Genomic DNA, 12,080 nt, shown 5'->3' on the forward strand with positions numbered 1-12,080 from the left:
GTCGAGGAGCGCAGGGGAGACACTCCTCCAGGGCCGATGTATTCTCGGGGGCAACACCCTTCACTCTACCCGGCAGTGGGTCGCCACAGCTCCGGACTCCAGGGTAAATGACGAGTCCGGCGATTAGTTGCAAATCGTGGCTTTATTGAGGTCTCGCACACAGCCAGTCCAACAAAACACTAGCCACTCCCCTCATGGGGCGGTATAGCTCGGTTGGTAGAGTGGCCGTGCCAGCAACTTGAGGGTTGCAGGTTCGATCCCCACTTCCGCCATCCTAGTCACTACTGTTGTGTCCTTGGGCAAGACACTTTACCCACCTGCTCCCAGTGCCACCCACACTGGTTTAAATGTAACTTAGATATTGGGTTTCACTATGTAAAAGTGCTTTGAGTCACTAGAGAAAAGCGCTATATAAATATAATTCACTTCACTTCCCCGCACTCACGCTACCGCTCCCTCCCTCCCTATTTTTATAGCAGCAGATATACGTCCATATTGCATTACAAACTAGATTTTGACCCACTTCTATAGTGGAAGAACAATGAGCACATATATCTTCTTACTGCCAAGTTAGCCAGGCTGAGGGTTAATTAGTTAATCTGAGGCTGAGTTGACTTGAAACTGTTTAATGTTGCACTTTTTATATGTAGAAGAAAAGTTTTGTCATTGTATTTAATCTGAGCAACAACTTGAGGCAGTTTAATGTTGATTAACGTGGACCCCGACTTAAACAAGTTGAACAACTTATTGGGGTGTTACCATTTAGTGGTCAATTGTACGAAATATGTACTGTACTTTGCAATCTACTAATAAAAGTCTCAATCAATCAATCAAAAAAAAGCACTTTATATGTAGAAAGGTTTTGTTAAGAAACCATTCTGAGCCTTATCTTATTTAGTTTATGTTGTATATGTTGACCACATTAACCCTGGCAATGGACCCTGTGTGTATATGTACACTACCGTTCAAAAGTTTGGGGTCACATTGAAATGTCCTTATTTTTGAAGTAAAAGCACTGTACTTTTCAATGAAGATAACTTTAAACTAGTCTTAACTTTAAAGAAGTACACTCTATACATTGCTAATGTGCTAAATGACTATTCTAGCTGCAAATGTCTGGTTTTTGGTGCAATATCTACATAGGTGTATAGAGGCCCATTTCCAGCAACTATCACTCCAGTGTTCTAATGGTACAATGTGTTTGCTCATTGGCTCAGAAGGCTAATTGATGATTCGAAAACCCTTGTGCAATCATGTTCACACATGTGAAAACACTTTAGCTCGTTACAGAAGCTACAAAACTGACCTTCCCTTGAGCAGATTGAGTTTCTGGAGCATCACATTTGTGGGGTCAATTAAACGCTCAAAATGGCCAGAAAAAGAGAACTTTCATCTGAAACTCGACAGTCTATTCTTGTTCTTAGAAATGAAGGCTATTCCACAAAATTGTTTGGGTGACCCCAAACTTTTGAACGGTAGTGTATACAGTCGTGGAATTAACACATTATTATGCCTAATTGTGTTGTGATGCCCCGCTGGATGCATTAAACAATGTAACAAGGTTTTCCCCAAAATAAATCAACTCAAGTTATGGGAAAAAAAATGCCAACATGGCACTGCCATATTTATTATTGAAGTCACAAAGTGCATTATTTTTTTTAACATGCCCAAATGCAGCTGAGATAGGCTCCAGCACCCCCCCGCGACCCCAAAAGGGACAAGCGGTAAAAAATGGATGGATGGAATTTTGGACATGCTCTCCCTGAGAGAGCATGAGGAGGTTGAGGTGGGCGGGGTTGGGGGGTGTATATTGTAGCGTCCCGGAAGAGTCAGTGCTGCAAGGGGTTCTGGGTATTTGTCGTGTTGTGTTTATGTTGTGTTACGGTGCGGATGTTCTCCCGAAATGTGTGTTTGGTGTGGGTTCACAGTGTGGCGCATATTTGTAACAGTGTTAAAGTTGTTTATACGGCTACCCTCAGTGTGACCTGTATGGCTGTTGACCAAGTATGCCTTGCATTCACTTGTGTGTGTGAAAAGCCGTAGATATTATGTGACTGGGCCGGCACGCAAAGGCAGTGCCTTGAAGGTTTATCGGCGCTCTGTACTTCTCCCTACGTCCGTGTACCACTCCGTACAGCGGCGTTTTAAAAAGTCATACATTTTAATTTTTGAAACCGATACCAATAATTTCCGATATTACATTTTAAAGCATTTATCGGCCGATAATATCGGCAGTCCGATATTATCGGACATCTCTAGTTTAAACGTTATATATGTGTTGGAAAATGACCAAAATTCAATGGTCAAATCAACGTCACAACCCAGCATTGATCAAACGTCATCAAAAAGCATGTTGTTTCAACGTTATGTTAGTGTTGCTCAACGTCAGGACCTAATTCATGCATCCTATATATTTCACCTGAGTGAAGCTAATAATTGCAAATATTAAAACAACACTGCCATTCCTTCATGCTGTAAAAATGTTCATTTGTGCCGTCACGTTTTTCAAGTTATTCCAAAATAAATGTTCTGACTAGTGACGTCATCCACCTTGTCAAAATCTCATCAAACCTGTCCCATTCATTTGTGCTGAAAACTTGCGTTGTCTATTATAGTTTTTATGTTATTAACATTTGATTTCTCATAACCAGCCCCGAGACATTGATACTAGAGATGTCCGATAATATCGGTCTGCCGATATTATCGGCCGATAAATGCGTTAAAATGTAATATCGGAAATTATCAGTATCGGTTTTTTTATTATCAGTATCGGGGTTTTTTTGGGTTTTTTTTTTATTTATTTATTAAATCCACATAAAAAACACAAGATACACTTACAATTAGTGCACCAACCCAAAAAACCTCCCTCCCCCATTTACACTCATTCACACTCATTCACACTCATTCACACAAAAGGGTTGTTTCTTTCTGTTATTAATATTCTGGTTCCTACATTATATATCAATATATATCAATACAGTCTGCAGGGATACAGTCCGTAAGCACACATGATTGTGCGTGCTGCTGGTCCACTAATAATACTAAACTTTAACAGTTAATTTTACAAATTTTCATTAATTACTAGTTTCTATGTAACTGTTTTTATATTGTTTTACTTTCTTTTTTATTCAAGAAAATGTTTTTAATTTATTTATCTTATTTTATTTGATTCATTTTTTTAAAAAGTACCTTATCTTCACCATACCTGGTTGTCCAAATTAGGCATAATAATGTGTTAATTCCACGACTGTACATATCGGTTGATATCGGTATCGGTAATTAAAGAGTTGGACAATATCGGCATATCGGATATCGGCAAAAAGCCATTATCGGACATCCCTAATTGATACAATGTTGATTAGACATGTTTTTCAAAACTGACTTCAAAACGACGTTGCAAAATAGTTGTATTTGTTAACTGAGACAACGTGGATGTCTAACCTTGGATCCATGTTGTTGGTTGGGAAATGACCAAAACTCAATGGTCAAATCAACGTTGATTAAACATTTTCAAAAAGCATGTTGTTCCAACCTTAGGGTTAAATTGCTTAACATCAAGACCTAATTCTGTCATGATCTGTGGTCTGGATCATGTTTTTGTTATTTTCTGTTAGTTTTAAGACTCCACTAGTTCCTGTTTTTGTGCACCCTTGTTTGTTTTAGTTTCACCTGCCTCTGGTGTTCAGGACAGGCACCTGCTCTAATCAAGAGACCAGTATTTAAGCCTGTCTTCGCCAGTCAGTCGGCCTGGCGTCATTCTGTCATAACGGGGGGGTCGCAGCTTACTGCAAGGTTTGTTCTCCCGGGATGCAAACGGACTATTCCGGACAAGACTTGCAGGTAGGAACATATTTATTTTCTCAATTAATCCTACACATCACAAAGACCGGAACCAAACAGAAGAAAAGCGTGCCGTTCACACGAGAAGCTAACGAACAAAAAAAAAACTTTATAGAAGCTAAACACTTAACATGGACTATGGCATGGAACAAACAAGACTTACTGTGGCATGAAACAACTAACACTTACGTGGACACGGCATGAATCGAAGAACTAGCACAAACTTGGAATCGGACATGAAAACGAGCAACATGAAGTATGGTATCGCATGAGACAAGCAATGACGCCAGGCCGACTGACTGGCAAAGACAGGCTTAAATACTGGTCTCTTGATTAGAGCAGGTGCGTGTCCCGAACACCATAGGCAGGTGAAACTAAGAAGTCGCCAGGGAAACTAAAACAAACAAGGGTGCACAAAAACAGGAACTAATGGAGTCTTAAAACTAACAGAAAACAACAAAAACATGATCCAGACCACAGATCATGACAAATTCAACAATTGGTCAATGTTGTTTAATTGTCTTGTGCCTGCTGGGCATAACATAACATAAAAACTCGTAATAACTATAAAAGACAAAACCTTTTTGCAGCACAAATTTGGGGATATTGTGACAAGGTGGTTATGAATGATAACCGCTTAATAACATAAAAACTATAACAGTTAACATGAAAACTATAATAGTTGGACAAAAGTTCAAACCCCCGGTCGAGTCATACCAAAGACTATAAAAATGGGGCCCATTACCTCCCTGCTTGGCACTCAGCATCAAGGGTAGGAATTAGGGGTTAAATCACCAAAAATGCTTCCCGGGCGCGGCCACCGCTGCTGCTCACTGCTCCCCTCACCTCCCAGGGGGTGAACAACAGTGATGGGTCAAATGCAGAGAATAATTTCACCACACCTAGCGTGTGTGTGTGACAATCATTGGTACTTTAACTTGAACTTAAAATAAAATTGAAGCACAAATGTAGCACAAACATTTTTGACCAATTTGGGGAGTTTTTGACAAGGTTGCGAATAACACGCTAATAACCTAAAAACTATAATAATACACTAAAAACTATAATAGATACACAAAATGTTCTTGCAGCAAAAACGTAGCACAAACGTTTGGGGAGTATTTTGACATGGTGGGGGGGCTGGTTATGAATAATAACACGTAAACGACATAAACACTAAGACAATTAACAACATAAAAACTGTAATAGTTGCAGGGCGCAAACGTTTGGCTCAGGTTTAGGGAGGTTTTATGAAGGTGAGAGGGCTTGTTATAAATAATAGAACATTATTAATACAAATTTTTTTGCTCCGCCGCTCCCAGTCTGTGGAACGCTCTCCCTGACCACCTGAGGGCACCCCAGACTGTGGATACTTTTAAAAAAGGCTTTAAAATCCTTCTTTTTAAAATAAAAAAAAAAAAGACTTTTTTTTTTAGATATATGCATACTAGTTCTAGCTATTACGCTGTTCTAGTTTTTATTTTTATTTATTTTTATTATCTTTTTATTTTTATTTTTTTAATGCACTGTAGCACTTTGAGGTTGTTTACTCAATGTAAAGTGCTTTTGAACAATTAAAATCTATTATTAAAAAAAAACTATAATAAACAAAAAATGCAGCACAAACGTAGCACAAACATGGGGGAGCTGGTTATAAATGATAAAGTGTTAATAACATAACTATAATGGACAAAAAACAGCAGCAGCACAAATGTAGCACACACTTTTGACCAATTTGGGGAGTTTTTGACAAGGTTGTAAATAACAACACGCTAATAACCTAAAAACTATAATAGTTAATATCCGAAAAACTTTTAATAGTTACACAAAATGTTCTTGCAGCACAAACGTCGCACAAACGTTTGGGGAGTATTTTGACGTGGTGGGGGGGCTGGTTATGAATAATAACACGTAAACGGACACAAACACCAAGACAGTTAACAACGTAAAAACTGTAATAGTTGCAGGGCGCAAACGTTTGGCTCAGGTTTAGGGAGGTTTTAAGAAGGTGAGAGGGCTGGTTATAAATAATAGAACTTTATTAATACAAAAATTTAAATAGTCTGTGAAACGCTCTCCCTGACCACCTGAGGGCACAACAGACTGTGGATGCTTTAAAAAAAGGCTTAAAAATCCTTCTTTTTTTTAAAAAAAAAAAAGTTGTTTTTTTTTAGATATATGCATACTAGTTCTAGCTATTAGGCTGTTCTAGTTTTTATTTTTATTTTTTTTAATGCACTGTAGCACTTTGAGGTTGTTTACTCAATGTAAAGTGCTTTTTACGAATAAAATCTATTATTATTATTATTATTAAAAAAACTATAATAGACAAAAAAATGCAGCACAAACATAGCACAAACATGGGGGACCTGGTTATAAATGATACAATGTTAATAACATAACTATAATGGACAAAAAACAGCAGCAGCACAAATGTAGCACACACTTTTGACCAATTTGGGGAGTTTTTGACAAGGTTGTGAATAACAACACGCTAATAACCTAAAAACTATAATAGTTAATACCCCTAAAAACTATAAAAATTACAGAAAATGTTCTCGCAGCACAAATGTTGCACAAACGTTTGGGGAGTATTTTGACTGGGCTGGTTATGAATAATAACACGTAAACGACACAAACACTAAGACAGTTAACAACGTAAAAACTGTAATAGTTGCAGGGCGCAAACGTTGGGCTCAGGTTTAGGGAGGTTTTATGAAGGTGAGAGTGCTGGTTATAAATAATAGAACTTTATTAATACAAACATTTAAATAGTCTGTGAAACGCTCTCCCTGACCACCTGAGGGCACCACAGACTGTGGATGCTTTTAAAAAAGGCTTAAAAATCCTTCTTTTTTTTTTTTTTAAAAAAAAACCTTTTTTTTTTTTATATATATGCATACTAGTTTTAGCTATTAGGCTGTTCTAGTTTTTATTTTTATTTTTTTTAATGCACTGTAGCACTTTGAGGTTGTTTACTCAATGTAAAGTGCTTTTTACAAATAAAATCTATTATTATTATTATTTTAAAAAACTATAATAGACAAAAAATGCAGCACAAACATAGCACAAACTGGTTATAAATAAATGATAAAATGTTAATAACATAACTATAATGGACAAGAAACAGCAGCAGCACAAATGAATGGTGTTATTTTAACATGTGCATTGATATGTGGGGCAAACTTCACACACGTATTACATGTTATATATATAATATAATATTTTGTCATCTAAAGTTTGTTCACTTCCTGTGTATTAAGTGTCACCATTTTCTTGGCCTGTTAGCAAGTTTAGCTAAAAAGGCTAACTGCTACCACCAATTCCACCAGGCTGACAACATTAATCCCACTTCCACGTCTATAAACGCTTGGCTAGACAGCGGAGTGTTCACGCCACAGCCGGCGGGGACACAAGCACCGAAACGAGGCTTATCTGCTGTGTAACCTGCCCTCTCCTCAGCCCCCGGACGGACCGGAGCTCAAAAAAAAGGAAAGTTAATCCATAAAATAAAATAAAAAATCGATTTATCTCACTTGGAAGTCGAGCGCAGCTGGCGTCTCGCCGATAGGGGAGAAGACGACCAGGGAGGTGAGGGAGTCAGCAGCGGGGCAGCGAGGCAGTCAGAGCCGGGGGGGAAAGGGAGCTCGCGGTGCCCCGCCGTGTGCCAGCCGCGATGCCCGCGAGGATTTGGGAGTCCTCGTCCGGCCCGGGCAGTAAGGGAGGGAGGGTAGGAGGGACGGAGGGGGGCGGCGACACAACGACGACGGCCAAGCACAGAAAAAGAAGGTCTACTTTATATCCGTATTGTCCCCTTTAAACAAAAGACACTTGAAATATGGATCAAATGTGTCCGCTAGCTTCTTCCGTATTAGCCGGCTTCCCTCCTTCTTGTCCCCGCCTGGCGCCCAAAGACACACCGCTTCTCATGAGACACGCTGCCCCCCCCCCCTTTTCTACTGTAAATCATACTTTTCTTAAATACTCACATGGACCGACACGACTCGCCTTTAACGTTACCGATCACGGCGCTGCAGCTCGGGCAGACATCAACAGGTCATCCCGGGACACAACGCAGCGCCAGTAAGGGCCAGACAGGCGGAGGAGTCCGCCCGGCATGGCGAGGCGAGCGGGAGGGGAGGGAAGGGAGTAGCGGGGGGTCCGGATGGGAACTTTATCACACTTAAAAGGGAGAATAATTTGTTTGATGTTGGGTTTTATTGCAAGATAAGCGAACAGAAGTAGTATTTTAGCAAAGTTCCGGCATGTTGGTAAAAAGGGCTCATCATGTCGCACTCACCCCGGGGATAGGGCGACAGAGGGGGGGCTAACCCGCGGCGATGAGTCGGTGCTTAAAGTTTGCCCACCGGCCCATCCCCCATAGCCGCTACTTCGGCGCTGTTAAACAATTAAAAAACAAACAACAGCCTCCCCCCGCTCCTCTTTGTCACCTACCATTCACTTCACTGTCCGGGGAGAAAAAGAAGTCCACCATGAAGGAAAAAAACAAGAAGCAGACTTCCACCGGGCATCACAGCGCGGCCCAACCGTCGCCCCGCGCGTGCTGCTGGGCTAGTGCTCGCTCACGCTGTCCGCCGCTAGGAAGTGGCTCTTCGTCGCGGAGGGAAGGAGGACCAGGGAAGCTCGCATTCAGTGTGTCCATCCGCCATTCATTGCTGGGACTCTTTGCAGCGGCACCGTGCTTGATGGCGTGCGTGTGAGCATGAAGGCATGCACGTACACACTCATGCTTGATGGGGGGGGGCAAAAGGGTGTGTGTGTGTGTGTGTGTGTGTGTGTGTGTGTGTGTGTGTGTGATGTACTTGCAAAGGAAGATTGCCTTCCCCTTTCTTACCAGGTTGCAGACAGATTGCAGAATCATTGATCAGAAAGACTGGCAGTTAAAGTCACGTGACACAGTTTACTTTCACTTTCACCTGTCAAGCTAATGCGAGGGTGTACTAACTTTTTCCCACTGAGGGGCCACAGACTGACAAGTTACAAGATTTGATTTGGTGCCGTTTCAGTGGTTTTTCACCTGTGCGTTAGTTACCAGCTAGCGATTAGTGTGCTAGTTGTCAGCTAGCGATCAGTGCGTTAGTTGTCAGCGAGTGAAAAGTGCATTAGTTGTCAGCTAGCAATTACTGTGCTGGTTGTCAGCCAGCAATTAGTGCGTTAGTTACGAGCCAGTGATTAGTGTGCTAGTTGTCAGCTAGCGATTAGTGCGTTAGTTGTCAGCTAGGGATTAGTGCGTTAGTTGTCAGCTAGCGATCCTTGCATTATTTGCGAGCTAGCGATTAGTGTGCCAGTTGTCAGCTTGTGATTAGTGCATTAGTTTTTAGCTATTAAAATTTGCAATAGTTGTCAGCTAGCGATTAGTGCGTTAGTTGTCAGCTACAGATCCGTGCATTAGTTGCGAGCTAGTGATTAGTGGGCTAGTTGTCAGCTTGCAATTAGTGCGTTTGTTACGAGCCAGTGATTAGTGTGCTAGTTGTCAGCTAGCGATTAGTGTGTTAGTTTTTAGCGATTAAAAAGTGCATTAGTTGTCAGCTAGCGATTTGTGTGTTAGATGTCAGCTACTGATCCATGGATTAGTTGCGAGCTAGTGATTAGTGTGCTAGTTGTCAGCTAGCGATTAGTGCGTTAGTTTTTAGCGATTAAAAAGTGCATTAGTTGTCAGCTAGCGATTTGTGTGTTAGATGTCAGCTACTGATCCATGGATTAGTTGCGAGCTAGTGATTAGTGTGCTAGTTGTCAGCTTGCGATTAGTGCGTTAGTTTTTAGCTAGTAAAACGTGCATTAGTTATCAGCTAGCGATTAGTGCGTTAGTTGTCAGCTACCGATCCGTGCATTAGTTGCGAGCTAGTGACTAGTGGGCTAGTTGTCAGCTTGCAATTAGTGCGTTTGTTACGAGCCAGTGATTAGTGTGCTAGTTGTCAGCTAGCGATTAGTGCGTTATTTGTCAGCTAGGGATTAGTGCGTTAGTTGTCAGCGAGCAATCCTCGTATTAGTTGCGAGCTAGCGATTAGTGTGCTAGTTGTCAGCTTGCAATTAGTGTGTTTGTTACGAACCAGTGATTAGTGTGCTAGTTGTCAGCTAGCGATTAGTGCGTTAGTTGTCAGCTAAGGATTAGTGCAATAGTTGTCAGCTAGTGATCCTTGCATTAGTTGCGAGCTAGCGATTAGTGTGCTAGTTGTCAGCTTGCGATTAGTGCGTTAGTTTTTAGCGATTAAAAAGCGCATTAGTTGTCAGCTAGCGATTTTCGTGCGTTAGTTGTCAGCTACTGATCCATGGATTAGTTGCGAGCTAGTGATTAGTGTGCTAGTTGTCAGCTTGCGATTAGTGCGTTAGTTTTTAGCTAGTAAAACGTGCATTAGTTATCAGCTAGCGATTAGTGCGTTAGTTGTCAGCTACCGATCCGTGCATTAGTTGCGAGGTAGTGATTAGTGGGCTAGTTGTCAGCTTGCAATTAGTGTGTTTGTTACGAGCCAGTGATTAGTGTGCTAGTTGTCAGCTAGCGATTAGTGCGTTAGTTGTCAGCTAGGGATTAGTGCGTTAGTTGTCAGCGAGCAATCCTCGTATTAGTTGCGAGCTAGTGATTAGTGTGCTAGTTGTCAGCTTGCAATTAGTGTGTTTGTTACGAACCAGTGATTAGTGTGCTAGTTGTCAGCTAGCGATTAGTGCGTTAGTTGTCAGCTAAGGATTAGTGCAATAGTTGTCAGCTAGTGATCCTTGCATTAGTTGCGAGCTAGCGATTAGTGTGCTAGTTGTCAGCTTGCGATTAGTGCGTTAGTTTTTAGCGATTAAAAAGCGCATTAGTTGTCAGCTAGCGATTTTCGTGCGTTAGTTGTCAGCTACTGATCCATGGATTAGTTGCGAGCTAGTGATTAGTGTGGTAGTTGTCAGCTTGCGATTAGTGCGTTAGTTTTTAGCTAGTAAAACGTGCATTAGTTATCAGCTAGCGATTAGTGCGTTAGTTGTCAGCTACCGATCCGTGCATTAGTTGCGAGCTAGTGATTAGTGGGCTAGTTGTCAGCTTGCAATTAGTGCGTTTGTTACGAGCCAGTGATTAGTGTGCTAGTTGTCAGCTAGCGATTAGTGCGTTATTTGTCAGCTAGGGATTAGTGCGTTAGTTGTCAGCGAGCAATCCTCGTATTAGTTGCGAGCTAGCGATTAGTGTGCTAGTTGTCAGCTTGCAATTAGTGTGTTTGTTACGAACCAGTGATTAGTGTGCTAGTTGTCAGCTAGCGATTAGTGCGTTAGTTGTCAGCTAAGGATTAGTGCAATAGTTGTCAGCTAGTGATCCTTGCATTAGTTGCGAGCTAGCGATTAGTGTGCTAGTTGTCAGCTTGCGATTAGTGCGTTAGTTTTTAGCGATTAAAAAGTGCATTAGTTGTCAGCTAGCGATTTGTGTGTTAGATGTCAGCTACTGATCCATGGATTAGTTGCGAGCTAGTGATTAGTGTGCTAGTTGTCAGCTTGCGATTAGTGCGTTAGTTTTTAGCTAGTAAAACGTGCATTAGTTATCAGCTAGCGATTAGTGCGTTAGTTGTCAGCTACCGATCCGTGCATTAGTTGCGAGATAGTGATTAGTGGGCTAGTTGTCAGCTTGCAATTAGTGCGTTTGTTACGAGCCAGTGATTAGTGTGCTAGTTGTCAGCTAGCGATTAGTGCGTTATTTCTCAGCTAGGGATTAGTGCGTTAGTTGTCAGCGAGCGATCCTTGTATTAGTTGCGAGCTAGCGATTAGTGTGCTAGTTGTCAGCTTGCAATTAGTGTGTTTGTTACGAACCAGTGATTAGTGTGCTAGTTGTCAGCTAGCGATTTGTGCATTAGTTGTCAGCTAAGGATTAGTGCAATAGTTGTCAGCTAGTGATCCTTGCATTAGTTGCGAGCTAGCGATTAGTGTGCTAGTTGTCAGCTTGCGATTAGTGCGTTAGTTTTTAGCTAGTAAAAAGTGCATTAGTTGTCAGCTAGCAATTTGTGCGTTAGTTGCGAGCTAGCAATTCATGTGTTAGTTTTCAGCTTGCGATTAGTGCGTTAGTTGTCAGCTAGCGATCTGTGCATTAGTTAGTTACCGGCTGGTGATTAGTGCGTTAATTGTCAGCTACTGATGAATGTGCTAGTTGTCAGCTAGCAATTAGTGTGCTAGTTATCAGCTAGTGATTAGTGCTTGAGTTAGGAGCTAGCAATTAGTGTTCTAGTTGTCCGTTTGCAATTAGTGCGTTAGTTGTCAGCAAG

The 12,080-nt window shown here is 41.4% G+C and overlaps 2 protein-coding genes across 2 annotated transcripts in view; one reads left to right on the top strand and one right to left on the bottom strand.

Moving 5' to 3' along the window:
* Positions 1-8,461, bottom strand: part of nacc1b (nucleus accumbens associated 1, BEN and BTB (POZ) domain containing b) — a 51,505-nt gene extending 43,044 nt beyond the window's left edge. Inside the window, exon 1 of the mRNA XM_062026019.1 lies at positions 8,296-8,461. The gene's annotated coding sequence lies outside the window, so the exon portion shown is untranslated. The remainder of the gene's footprint in view (positions 1-8,295) is intronic.
* The window catches only part of LOC133633769 (tRNA (guanine(26)-N(2))-dimethyltransferase-like), a 104,842-nt gene that overhangs the window by 68,274 nt on the left and 24,488 nt on the right, over positions 1-12,080 (top strand). The gene's annotated exons all lie outside the window — the stretch shown is intronic.

Source organism: Entelurus aequoreus, linkage group LG18, assembly GCF_033978785.1.
Source record: "Entelurus aequoreus isolate RoL-2023_Sb linkage group LG18, RoL_Eaeq_v1.1, whole genome shotgun sequence".
Classification (NCBI taxonomy): Eukaryota; Metazoa; Chordata; class Actinopteri; order Syngnathiformes; family Syngnathidae; genus Entelurus; species Entelurus aequoreus.